Source organism: Manis javanica, chromosome 2 (genome assembly GCF_040802235.1).
Source record: "Manis javanica isolate MJ-LG chromosome 2, MJ_LKY, whole genome shotgun sequence".
NCBI lineage: Eukaryota > Metazoa > Chordata > Mammalia > Pholidota > Manidae > Manis > Manis javanica.
Genome location: NC_133157.1, coordinates 19,226,804 through 19,239,410, shown reverse-complemented (window position 1 = coordinate 19,239,410; position 12,607 = coordinate 19,226,804).

The window sequence follows — 12,607 nt, the reverse complement described above, 5'->3', positions numbered from 1 at the left end:
TTGTCTCTAGGTTTCCCTAAGAACTGTTTCTTAAATAGATTCTGTCTTGCAGCTCTCAGTTGCAATCCACTGTTGTTATACTCTAGTCTTTTTGAGGCAGTGGTAAGATACTAGGGAGTGATCTATACACTTACAATTAAATCTCAGGCTTTTTTTAGTGGGGCCTCTGGAAGCATTTCTGAGCCTTTTCTTTTTCTCCCCATATATGATACAGGAAAGCTTGAGGGGCTGGTGTGGTCTTATTGCCCTCTCCCAGGTCAGATAAGTCCATGATAGATAGAGTGCTCTCTCTTGAGGATGGGCTCTTCTTGAGGACAGAATGCTCTGTGCTGTTTCAAACTGGTTACATTTCCCTCTCCAAACTGGTTGCCTCCCCCAGCACTGGAGCATGAACCTGTTGAGGTTCCCACAACCATGGCGGCTTCCCTAAGGCAGGGCCCTCAGGAGTACTTAACTCTCAAGCTAGTCCACACTCAGCTTCTAGCAATTAGGTGATAAGAGTTTACCTGTGCCTACCAGTTAACTAGCTCTAGTTTCTTCTGCTCTAGTTCCCAGTAAGCTGTATTTCTCTGCATTTGCCTGTCTCCAATCTTCAGGGTGGTAGTTGCTCTGTGACCTCAGTTCTCTGATCAGAGAAAAGTTGTTGGTGCTCAGTTGGTTCAGCGTTTTCTTGTGAAGACCGGAATGACGACTTCCCTGTTCTTTACGTGTGAGAACTGAAACTGGTTGTCCTCACCTGGTGCATTATAATGGTTTTTGTTGGTCTGTTTGTTTAAATGATTGTGCTGGAGGACTTGGTGGCCTTAAATTCTCTGGGAGACAGGGATAGAGCCAGGATCTGGGCGTATAATCATGCTGCATGCCTTCCCTCTTCCTTCATGGCCCTGCCTGGCCTGGCTAGACAGATCACTGGCCATGGTTTGCAGTTCTGCTGTCTCTTGATTTGGGGGACAGATGGTCGGTGAACCACGCTGGGCCGGGAGTCCTGCATTCAGGTCAGAACTATGCCAACTGGGCCTCAATTTTTCCAGCTGTACAGTGGGGAGGGGGTGGAAACCCTTCCGGCAATCTGTGCTCATGTGACAATAACAGCATCCTTGGTTGATACTGGAGATGAGGGAATGATTTTGTAATGAGTTTGTGTTTTATGAAAGTATTTCCAGATGCCAGCTTTGTCTGTGTTGATGCTATTAAATAATAACATGGCCTCCTAATAGGAACAGTGGGAATGGCCGTCGCATGAGGGTAAATGAATAACCAATAATTCAGAGCCTGGTTATCTTGTACTTTATTTCCCAGATGAGTGAGTTTTTAAAAAAGCATTTCCTCTGATCACAGGCCTGGCTTTCAGGGCGTCTGTGTGTTGTAGGAGAAGTAGAGTGTCCCCAGGCTGTGATGAACTAGTGGCCTTCATTCATTCAGCCTTTTCTGCAGAGTAGACTCCCTGTTATACATTCTTTGTTGGTTCTGGGGAAAACTGAAATATAAGTATGTGGGAGAGTTATCTTTTGTTCATTTTCTTAGACGGGCTGTCACTTTAGTCATTTGGGGCAAGGAAAACATCACACACGTTTTGTTTGCTCATAAAAAGATTTGTACATTTAAAACTATAGTTTAAATCATTACCCCAGTTCTACTATTTATGACTTCTTAACATTTAAATATTTTAAGAATTTAAAAAGTTTTGGATATGCATTGACTCTGATGGTGATGAACTCGATAGGTTCCGAGGTCTCCTACATTTAAAAAAAAACCTGTTCAAAAGAAGTGGATTGGTCCTTAAATGGACAAGAAATCATTGCCATTGTAGGAAAACAAATTCAGGTATAATCTTCATCCTGCATGCCAGCACCTGGCATTGGGGTCTACAAAGAGGAAGTGCTCATTAATGTTTGTTGAGTGAATTAGTGAGTGCAGTAACATGCCTGTGTTTCTGACTATCAGAGCCTGACACAAAGATGTCCATGAGGGAAGAAAGCTCAGATTCCTTGTCTTCCTCACTCAGATCTCTCATCTTTCTCTTGTGACAATGGTGGTGGCCCTGTGGGCATCAGTGGTGGGTGCTGTACCTCTGGTGTGTTGGTATTAAACAGCCACCTTCTGGGCTCAGGACTGGTGGTGACCCGATGGGATTGGTCTTCACATGAAATAATTTCTCTGGCCTAGATTTTAGCCCTGTTGCGGGCAGGGAAGGGAAGTAAAGGCCAGACAAGCACGTGCACAATTTTTTTTACATTTAAATGTGTGTTTGTCATTTCCCCCTGAAATCAGAATCCTGGAGGAAGTGTGGAATTTTGCTTTCTTAGGATCTAATTCAAGGAAAATATTTGCACTTAGAAGGTGTAGGGAAGAGTAGCATTGGGAACATGGCTGTGGCTCCATTTTTATGCAGTAAAGGCATGGAGACACTGAGAGAGAGAATGAGCAGAGCGGGGGTGGGTTATGGCCTGTTTGGGACAGGAGCCCCTGATAGTCATTAATCGAACAAATAATCTTGGAATTCCTGATCTGTGCTCAACACCCATGGGCAAGATGGCCCCTGCTCTTGGGAGCACACCTAATCTGGGGAGATGGGCAGTTTGGGAGCGTGGAGAAGGGCACCTCCCCTAAGCTTGGGGTGTCAGTGAAGGCTTCCTGGATAAAGGGGTATTGAAGATTGAATAGGAGGTTTTCAGATGAATAAGAAAGGAGCCTTGGAGGCTGAAGGGACTGCATATGCCAAGGCTCAGAGGCAAGGGGTTTGGTAACAAGTCTCTGGTGGCCCTGGGGAGAGTGAGTTCAATGGCATGCTGGAGTGGGGTTGGGTAATTAGGGTGATGTAGAATCAAAAGAATGGGAGTGAGGAGGTAAGCCTGTGAGCAAAGACAAGTGTTGAGTTTTGCTCCAAAGAGGGGCAGTTCAGTGAACGGGGGCGTGCGCCCTGGTGCTGACACTACAGCCTGGTCTGCACTGTGGGAAGGCTCTGATGGAGAAGCAAAGCAGTGCTGCAGGAGAAAGGGGGGCACATTTCTGGAGCACTGACCTTGGGCTGGGAAGAGGGAATGGGACCCAGTTGCCAAGTATGGGAATGGCTTGGATGTAAGGGGTGCATGCGGGCCAGTGTAGCAGGCAAGAGGAGGGGCTCCAGTACTCATGGAGCAGCCTTGTTAGATTTGGTGGTGAAAAGATAGTAGTTTTCTTCTGATTGCTTTTATTTGCCCAGGGAAAAAGCCAGCAGCAGAGAGCAGGTTGTTTGAGGTTTGAGGAGAAAGGCGGAAGTCTCCAATGCTCATCTAGGAGAGTGAATTGAGGAGGGAAATGGTTGGGCTGCACTAAGGGCCCGCTTGAGGTTTGTGGTTGTAAATTTAAAGTGAGGCAATCCGCGTGGTTGTGTGTGTGCCTCTAGCACCGGTAGGCAGGGAGCTGCCTTGGGTTTTTGCCAGGGGGGAAAAGGACAGAGAGAGCTGGGGAGTTGACAGGAGATGCCAAGGGGGTATTAGCACGATGGGCCTGGTCTTAGCTGGGGAAGGATGGCCATGGGGGAGGTGGGCGGGGAAGGGGAGATGGGACAGTGTGTGGGTGCTCGGCTGGGATGAGGACTGGCGGGAGGGTCTGGGGCCCTGGGGACAGGATGCTGGAGACTGAGATTGTTGGGGTGGTGGCGTCACTGGTGAGGACAAGGTCCAAGTGGGTAGTTGAGCTGGTGGCAGGGAGGAGAAAGGAAGGCCACAGGAGGAAAGGGGATTAAAGGAGTCACAGTCACAGGAGCTGCCCTTCTTGCTGAAACTGAGGAGAGTAGCAGTGGTGGGAAAGACAGCTGGGGCTGCAGTTTCCAGCATGCAATGTCCATAGATGGTGCTGGTGGGGGAAGTGATGAGGGGTCTTCTGGGCCGGGTGCTTCAGTATTGCTGCTGTTCCAAAGGAGGCCGGAGGGGAAATGCCCTGTGAGTGGCCAGGGGTGATGAGGAGGACCCCATGCACCCCGTCAGCCCAGCTCTGGCCCAGCCTTGGCTCTGCCACTGGTGTTGGCCATTGGGCGGGTGACTCCTCCTCATCTGAAAAGTGGGATTATAATTGCACCAGCCTTGTCCATCAATTGCAAGGGTGAAATGAACAAAATACGTGGAGTGTGTTTAAGCCCAAGCTTGGCTTATGAAAAGCTCCTGGAGACCAGTAACTCTTTTCACCAAAGCAGAGCTATCCTTAAATGAGGAAGATTTGTTTCAAGAGAGGGCTTTGCACCTGTGTTCCTCAAAATGGGATTGGTGGAATGAGAACACGGCCTCCAAGGGCACTGTGAAGGGGATACAGATACATCCTTTGGTCGAAGGCATTCTGGCCTATTGGGTAAACATCTTTAGATGCATAGAGAAGAGACAGATGATGATACAAACTGGATTAAGTTAGTTCCTGAACTGTGTGTGACTCGGGGCAGATGTGAGAAGTCAGGGAGACCTTGGGCACCAGGACACACTTGTCCTTGGCCTGAGCGTAGAGAGGCTGGGGGCTGCCGGGGGATCCTGTTTGTACAGCCCTTTGTGTTTTATAAGTTCATTTTCTACGGCAGCTCCGTGAAGGAGCCGAGGCAGGATGAAGAGGAGAATGGGGCTCAGAATGGTTGAGTCACGCTCAGGAGTCTGGCGCTCCCTAAGTGCAGGCCTGAACAGCCTCAGACCCAGCGCTTGATTTTAATGAATAGTCACAAGGCCGGTTTTGCTGTTCAGGGATGAGAGGGCATGTGGGTGGCTTGACTGGAGCCCCTGTGGCTGGTATGGGGCTGTGGCCAGGGTCCCCTGCCTGGCGGGAAGCTGCTTTGTGGCGCAGGCCCTGGTGTGGAGACTTGCCAGGGCTGCCCTGGCCTTTCTGGCTAGTGCCCCTGTGGAAGCAGGGGGCCCTTCCTCTCAGACTACACTGTGGCTAACTGCAGCAGGTCCACAGATGGAGGGACCTCACCAAGGTTAAGTTTGTCATTTTAGCAGCTAACGGGGGAGCCGCCAGCCCAGGGCAGGCTCAGTAGCTGGCATGGCCGGTGCCCTCTGGCCAGCTTCCCACAAGACTGCATCAGGATGAGAGTTACTTAAAGGGCCAGAAGCACCACCTGCTCTCTACCTGGCCCTGGAAACACGTAGCACTGTGCCCTGAGCATGTCTTTGTGTCACTTCAACCCGAAGAAGGAGCATTGTCCCAGGACTGGGATTGGAAACCTTGATTGAGTCTCTTGCTTCCTGGTTGCGTAACTATTGAACAAATAAATTGTTTCTGGGTTTCTGTGTTGCTTCTGAGAAAAAGGGGGGTGTGGGGGCCTCTGTGAAGCCCCCTTACTTCTTCCCTTCTCCCCCTATCCCCAGTCAGTCACTGTGTCACCAGGACCTGGTGCATAATAGCTGCTCAGCAAATGTTGGCTGAATTGATGACATTCAGGCTTCCTTGCAGCTCTGAGCACTCTGTCTCTCAGAGGCTCAGCTGCTGCAGCAGAAGCAGGTTGGGTTTGTTCTTCCCAGCATCCCCGGGAGGGAGCGGTTGGCTTGGAACCAGAGGCTGTGATTCTTTCCCCTTCTCTGGTGGAAGCCTGTCACATAGACCTCTGCACATTGAGCAATCGGTAGAAAAGGTGACGCAGCTTTGTTATCAGAGACCAGGCGCCAGAGGCAGACAGACCTGGGTTCAAGTACCAGCACTACCTGACCAACTGTTACCTTGAGCTACTACTCACTTCTAGGGTCTGAGCCTCACTTATCTCAGCTTGAAAATAAGAACAGAAAAAGCTTCCTCATGGTGATGGAGGGAGGATTAAATAAAATAAGTGAAGTGCCTACTATAGTGCCAATAAAAAGAGGTTATTTTTTTTTAATGAGTAGTATTTGTTAAAAGAATGAATGGAAATTTTCTAGAGCCTTCTAGAATCTGGCTGCTCCTTGATTATTTTCTTCAGTTTGCTGTGTGGGAATTTCAGGGAACTGGGGACTTTCTGCCATGAGCATCATAGGAAGTTGGAAATTGGTGCAGAATTTGGAGTCAGGGAGTGTCTTGGGCCTGAGACCAAAGGTTCTCTCTGAACCTCATCTGTGTACTGAGAATAGAGTTTATATCATGAAGTGTTACAAGGATTAGTTGAGATACTATGTGCATAAAATGCTTGGAACAGAACCTGGCATATTGATAAACAATAGTAGTATTTTTTTGTCATTGTTTTACTGTTGTTTGAAGATGCTTAGAAATACCTCTTCATTCCAAGATTATTTTTTTTTAATTCTCCTATTTGGTATTTTTCAGTGTTTTTCTTGCCTATTTAGCTATTTAATCCACCTGGCATTTATTTTTGTTTACTTTTCCATGTGTCTCACTCTTACCTGTTTATGAATTTTGTTTGTTTTTGCCATATCTGATTTCATTTAGAGTGGGTTGAAATCTCCTTCCCTAGTCTCAGTCCCTTTCCTCTCCAGATGTAACAATTTAGAATTTGGTGTTTGTAATTCCTAGACATGTTTTATAATAATGCTCTATATGGTGAAATCACAATTCTCCTCCGGGATGTTGTAACTTACAATTTCCTTTTACAAAATTTCTTTTGACATAATTTCAGGCTTACAGAAAAGTTGTAAGAATACTACAAAGAATTCCTATATTGCCTTCACCCAAATTCCCTAAACGATAACATTTCCCACATTTGCTTTTTCTCACACCACTTTCAATTCTGTATTACATAAAGACATGGCTTTCTGTCTCTGTAAGACTCCTTTGCTAAACTATCTGAGACAAAATTATAGGCATGATACACCTTTACCCCTAAATACTTCAGAATGTATTTCCTAAAAACAAGGACATTCACTTACATAACGACCGTGCAGTGATCAAAATCAGGAAATGAACTCTGGTGGAATACTTTGCGCAGATCTGCAGACCTGATTCCTCGTTCACCATCGGTTCCAATAATGACCTTTATAGGGGAAGGATCACAAGCTGCATTCAGGTGTCCTGTCTCTTTAGATGTCAGGATCACTTCTTCAGTCTTTCTTCATCTTTTCACGATCTTGACTTTTTTTTAAAGTATGGATTGGTTATTTTGCAGGCTGTCCCTCAATTTGGGTCTGTCTGGTGCTTCCTTATTAGATTCAGATTAAGCACTTTCTGCAGGAATACTGCGTTGTGATGCTGTGGCCTTCTCAGTGCATCCTATCAGGAAGCATTAGTCCTTATTGAACAGTCTGCCCTTTTTCCAGTGATCTGAAATGACACATGTACAGTTTTCTATGTTCTCATATTTGCATGGGGCTGCCTCCAGACGTCCTACGCTTCTGAACTGATCAGTTTGCCTAATTCTGTGCCAGGTGTTCTGCTGTTTAATTACTGTACCTTCAAACTCTGGTCAGTTTGCTTCTTGGTATTTTCTAGTTTGTGTAACTCATGGGACTGGGATTCTTCCAATTACACTTCCAATTGTTCATTGTTGGTGTGTAGGGAAGCCATTGACTTAGGAATATCCTGTATTTGGTTATTTTGCTGGATTCTCTTTTGTTCTAATAGTTTTTCATTTGATTTCTCTGATATTTTATGTAGTCATACCTGCAAAGAATGGCAGTTGTCTCTTCTTGCCAATACTACTTGTTTCATTTTTCTAGTTTTTTTATATTGGGATCTCCAGAATAATTTGAAATAACATGAAGGTACATTGAGCATGCTTGATTATTCCTGACTTTAGTTGGGGTAGCCCTAATATTATATTAAGTATGAGGAAGGTTTTTGAGAGAGAACCCTTTATGAAGGTTTTAAAAAATTCCTAGTTCTTCTGACCATTTTTTTCTCTTTTATCTCAACCTCTCCAAAAAACCTAAGTTGATGTTTATTTTTGGGGTTGATCACTTTTGTAATTTAGTACCATCTCTTATTTGCTAATATTTATGTAGAAATTTTGGATCTGTATTTATTTAAGACTTATCTATACTTTTCTTTTAAATTGTCCTTTTTCAGTTTTCATAGGAGAAGTATGTTGGTATCGCTGCCAGAATGTGATGCTCCCTTCCTCTTAACAATTTAGAAAACATAGATACAATCTCTTTATTGAGGATTTGGTAGAATTTGCCGGTAAAATTATTTGAACATTCCCAGTAATTTTATAATTCAGATTTCTTTCTCTGATTATCGGTCTGTTCAGGTTTTCTATTTCCTCTTGGGGCAATTTTGGGTAATTTTTATTATTTAGAAATCGGTCTGTTTTGTGCATTTAAAATATATATATAAATGTAAGTTAAAAAATATGTAGCGTCTTCTTTCCTTCTTCTGTCTCTCTGTCCCTCTTTCTGATTTGGTAGATACACTCAGTCACCCTTCCTGTTTCTTGTTATTTTAAATTTATTTTTAATTTTCTTGATGGGGAGGCAGGATTAGTAATTTATTGGTAATTTCAAAGTACTTCTATCATGAAGTCTTTTGTTTTCAATTTTTAACTTCTGTTTTCTTTGTTCATTTTCTACTTTCTTTTGGTTTATTTTAATTTTTTTTTCCTTCCTTTTTTTGAGTAACTGGAAGGATCCCATGAGTTTTGCCATATAGTACTCCCATTGTTCATTTTTAAACAGTCTACAGTTTATTTTAATTTCTTTAAAAAAAAATACTCCTCTAAATAACCTTACATTTCCAAGTGGTTAAACTTTCTGTGGCTGTCTTTTTAATTTTTAGTTCTATTGCTTTGTGGTCAGAGAATATGGCCTGTGTAAGTTCTCATTTTAAAAAAGTTTTTGAGATTTTCTTTGGGGCCTGTCACATGATCAGTTTCTAATTGTTCTATGGATTTTTGAAAATAAGTGCATAGTTTTATAAGTACATATAAAAATATATCAAACTAGTTGTATTTTTCAAGTCCTTTATTGCCTCATTTATTGTTTATTTTTTTCTTAATCCTCATGATCTATGCATTTTGGAGAAGTATGCTGTAGTCTCCTAATATGGTTGACTTTTCCATTTTTCCTTGTATTTTCAGCAATTTTTGCTGCATGTAGTTTATGCATATGTATAAGTTTATTACTGCTTATCCTTTTCATGGTTGAATTTCATATCAATTAAAAAAACCTTTTGTGCTTTGTAATTTTTTTTTTCTTTCTGTTTTTGGCCTTGGAGTCTGTTACCATTTCTGCTTTTCATTGATATATGCCTGGTGCCATTTTGTTAATCCTCTACTTTTTAAAAAAAGTTTGTTTTAAAATAATTTAGGACTTCACAAGGATTTGCAGGTACAATATAGAGAGGCTCCCATGTGCTGTTCACCCAAATCTTGCTCATGGATAAAATCGCAAATCATCCTAATTCCTTTGAATTTTGCCTTTCTTGGTTTTCGGTTATAGCTCCTGGCCTACCCTGCATTCCCCCACCCACCACCACCATTTATGATACCTTGTTTTTTAGTGGTGGAATCGATATACCATCCATTTTTTTTTTCAAATGATTTTGTTTCTTCATATACACACATTTGTTTATTTACACAAAAATGGCATCATTTTCAAGGACATGTAACTGGTTTTACTGATTTCAATTTTTTTTTTTTTTACTGTAGTATGCACTTTTATTTTGATGGCAAATTTACCAACACCGGTATCTACAGTACTTCACCTTCATTTAACAACTCTTAATGGTCTTTTTTTTTTTTTCAATTTTTTTTTTTGAAGAATATTATGTTTACTAGGGTCCCCCCTTCACCAAATCCCCCCCACAAACCCCATTACAGTACTGTCCATCAGCCTAGTAAGATGCTGTAGAATCACTACTTGTCTTATCTGTGTTGCACAGCCCTCCCCATGCCCCCGCCCACATTATACATGCTAATTGTAATGTCCCCTTTCTTTTTCCCCACCCTTATCCCTCCCTTCCCACCCATCCTCCCCAGTTCCTTTCCCTTTGGTAACTGTTAGTCCATTCTTAGGTTCTATGATTCTGCTGCTGTTTTGTTCCTTCAGTCTTTCTTTGTTCCTATAGTCTTTGGGTTTGAGGTGAGTCTCTTGTAAGCAGCATAGAGATGGGTCTTGCTTTTTTATCCATTCTATTATTCTGTGTCTTTTGATTGGTGCATTCAGTGCATTTACATTTAGGGTGATTATTGAAAGATATGTACTTATTGCCATTGTAGGCTTTAGATTCGTGGTTGCCAAAGGTTCAAGGTTAGCTTCTTTAGTATCTTACTGTCTAACTTAACTCACTTATTGAGCTATTTTAAATACTGTCTGGCCATTCTTTATTTTTCTCCCTTCTTATTCCTCCTCCTCTGTTCTTTATATGTTGGTTGTTTTATTCTGTGCTCTTCTGTGCTTCCTTTAACTGCTTTTGTGGGTAGTTGATTTTATTTTTTGCCTTTAGTTAGTATTTGGTGGGTCTGCTTTGTTTGCTGTGATTTTATTTTCTCTGGTGACATCTATTTAGTCTTAGAAGTGCTCCCATCTAGACCAGTGCCTCTAAAATACCCTGTAGAGGTGGTTTGTGGGAGGCAAATTCCCTCAACTTTTGCTTGTCTGGGAATTGTTTAATCCCTCCTTCATATTTAAATGATAGTCGTGCTGGATAAAGTATTCTTGGTTCAAGGCCCTTCTCTTTCATTGCATTAAATATATCATGCCATTCTCTTCTGGTCTGTAAGGTTTCTGTTGAGAAGTCTGATGATAGCCTGATGGATTTTCCTTTGTAGGTGACCTTTTTCCTCTCTCTAGCTGCCTTTAAAACTCTGTCCTTGTCCTTGATCTTTGCCATTTTAATTATGTGTCTTGGTGTTGTCATCCTTGGGTCCTTTCTGTTGGGAGTTCTGTGTACTTCCATGGTCTGATTGATTATTTCCTCCCCCAGTTTGGGGAAGTTTTCAGCAACTATTTCTTCAAATACTCTTTCTATTCCTTTTTCTCTCTCTTCTTCTTCTGGTACCCCTATAATGCGGATATTGTTCCTTTTGGATTGGTCACACAGTTCTCTTAATATTGTTTCATTCCTGGAGATCCTTTTATCTCTCTCTGTGTCAGCTTCTATGCATTCCTGTTCTCTGGTTTCTATTCCATCAATGGCCTCTTGCATCTTATCCATTCTGTTTATAAATCCTTCCATAGATTGTTTCATTTCTGTAATCTCCCTCCGACTTCATCCCTTAGCTTTCGCGTATTTCTCTGCAGCTCCATCAGCATGGTTATGAGCTTTATTTTTAATTCTTTTTCAGGAAGACTGGTTAGGTCTATCTCCTTCTCAGAGTTTGCCTCTGTGATCTTGGTCTGTATCAATTTCTTCTGCCTTTTCATGGCGATAGATATATTTGTGGGGAGCTGGCGCATGTGTTGGGTAAGAGAAAGTCCCTTCTTGCCAGTTTGTGGCCTTCCTCTCCTGGGAGAACAGCGGCCTCTAGTGGCTTGTGCTGGGCAGCTGCATGCAGAGGGGCTTCTGATCTTGCCCAGCCACTATGGAGTTTATTTAGCGCTGCAGTCGCTGTGAGAGTGGCCTGCCTCAGGCTGCTGCTCCAATATGGCGGAGCTGTATTGGAAGGGGAACAGGCGGGAGGCTGTTTATCGCGGTGAGGGGCCTCTGAGCTGCACTGCGGGAGTTCAGGTGCCCAGAGTTCCCTGGGGATTCGCAGCTCCTGGGCTAAGTGTCCCAGGTGCTTCCGTCCAGCTGTGGGGTCCCTGTCCCTTTAAGACTTTCAAAAAGCACTCGCTTTTCTTTGTCCCAGAGGCGCCGGCTGTGGGGACCCACTCACGGTCTTACTGTCCTGTTTCCCTAGTATCCAGCACCCCATGCACGCACTGTGTGTCTGTGCTCCAGTGCAGATGGCTAGGGCTGGGTGTTCAGCAGTCCTGGGCTCCCTCTCCCTCCCCGCTCCAACTCCTCTCCTCCCGCCGGGAGCTGGGGTGAGGGGCCTCGGGTCCCGCCGGGCTGCGGCTTGTATCTTACCCCTTTCACCAGGTGCTGGGTTCTCGCAGGTGTGGATGTAGTCTGGCTATTGTCCTGTGTCTTCTGGTCTCTCTTTTAGGATTAGTTGTATTTGTTGTATTTTCAAAAATATACATGGTTTTGGGAGGAGATTTCCGCTGCTCTACTCATGCTGCCATCTTGGTTCTCCCTCGATACACCATCCGTTTTTTTAGTGATTGTTTAAGTTTGACCTTCTGCCATTTTTTTTGCTTCTGGTTTTCCTGCTTACTGTTGGATTGCCAGTTTTCTTTGGGATCCTCTTTTCCTTATTTCTGTTTTTTAGTTCCACCCCCTGCTGCTTGTTCTCCCTTCCCCTCCCACCCTTACTGACTTAGAAGTCATAATTCTATTTCTCATTTCTAACTTACACTTATATTTTTAACAAACATATTTAAACTTGGGCAAGAGGAAATTAGTATCTCTAATTCCCCCATCACTCCCCTACACAAATATTTGACCTTTAAATGCACTTAATACTTTTCTTATCCTCCCTCCATAATCTGTTCTTAGTTAATATGATATGGAATTTTATTTCCAGTTTTAAAAAAATACTGCATTATAGTTTTGGTGATTATATAGGAGCTGTCTTGAGCTTTTCAGCTATATTTTCAGTCACTGTTTAGACTTAACTCTGTTTTGTTGGGTCTCTTTCTTTCCCTTCCTTCTTCAAACCTGTGTGAGGTTATCTTTCTTGGAA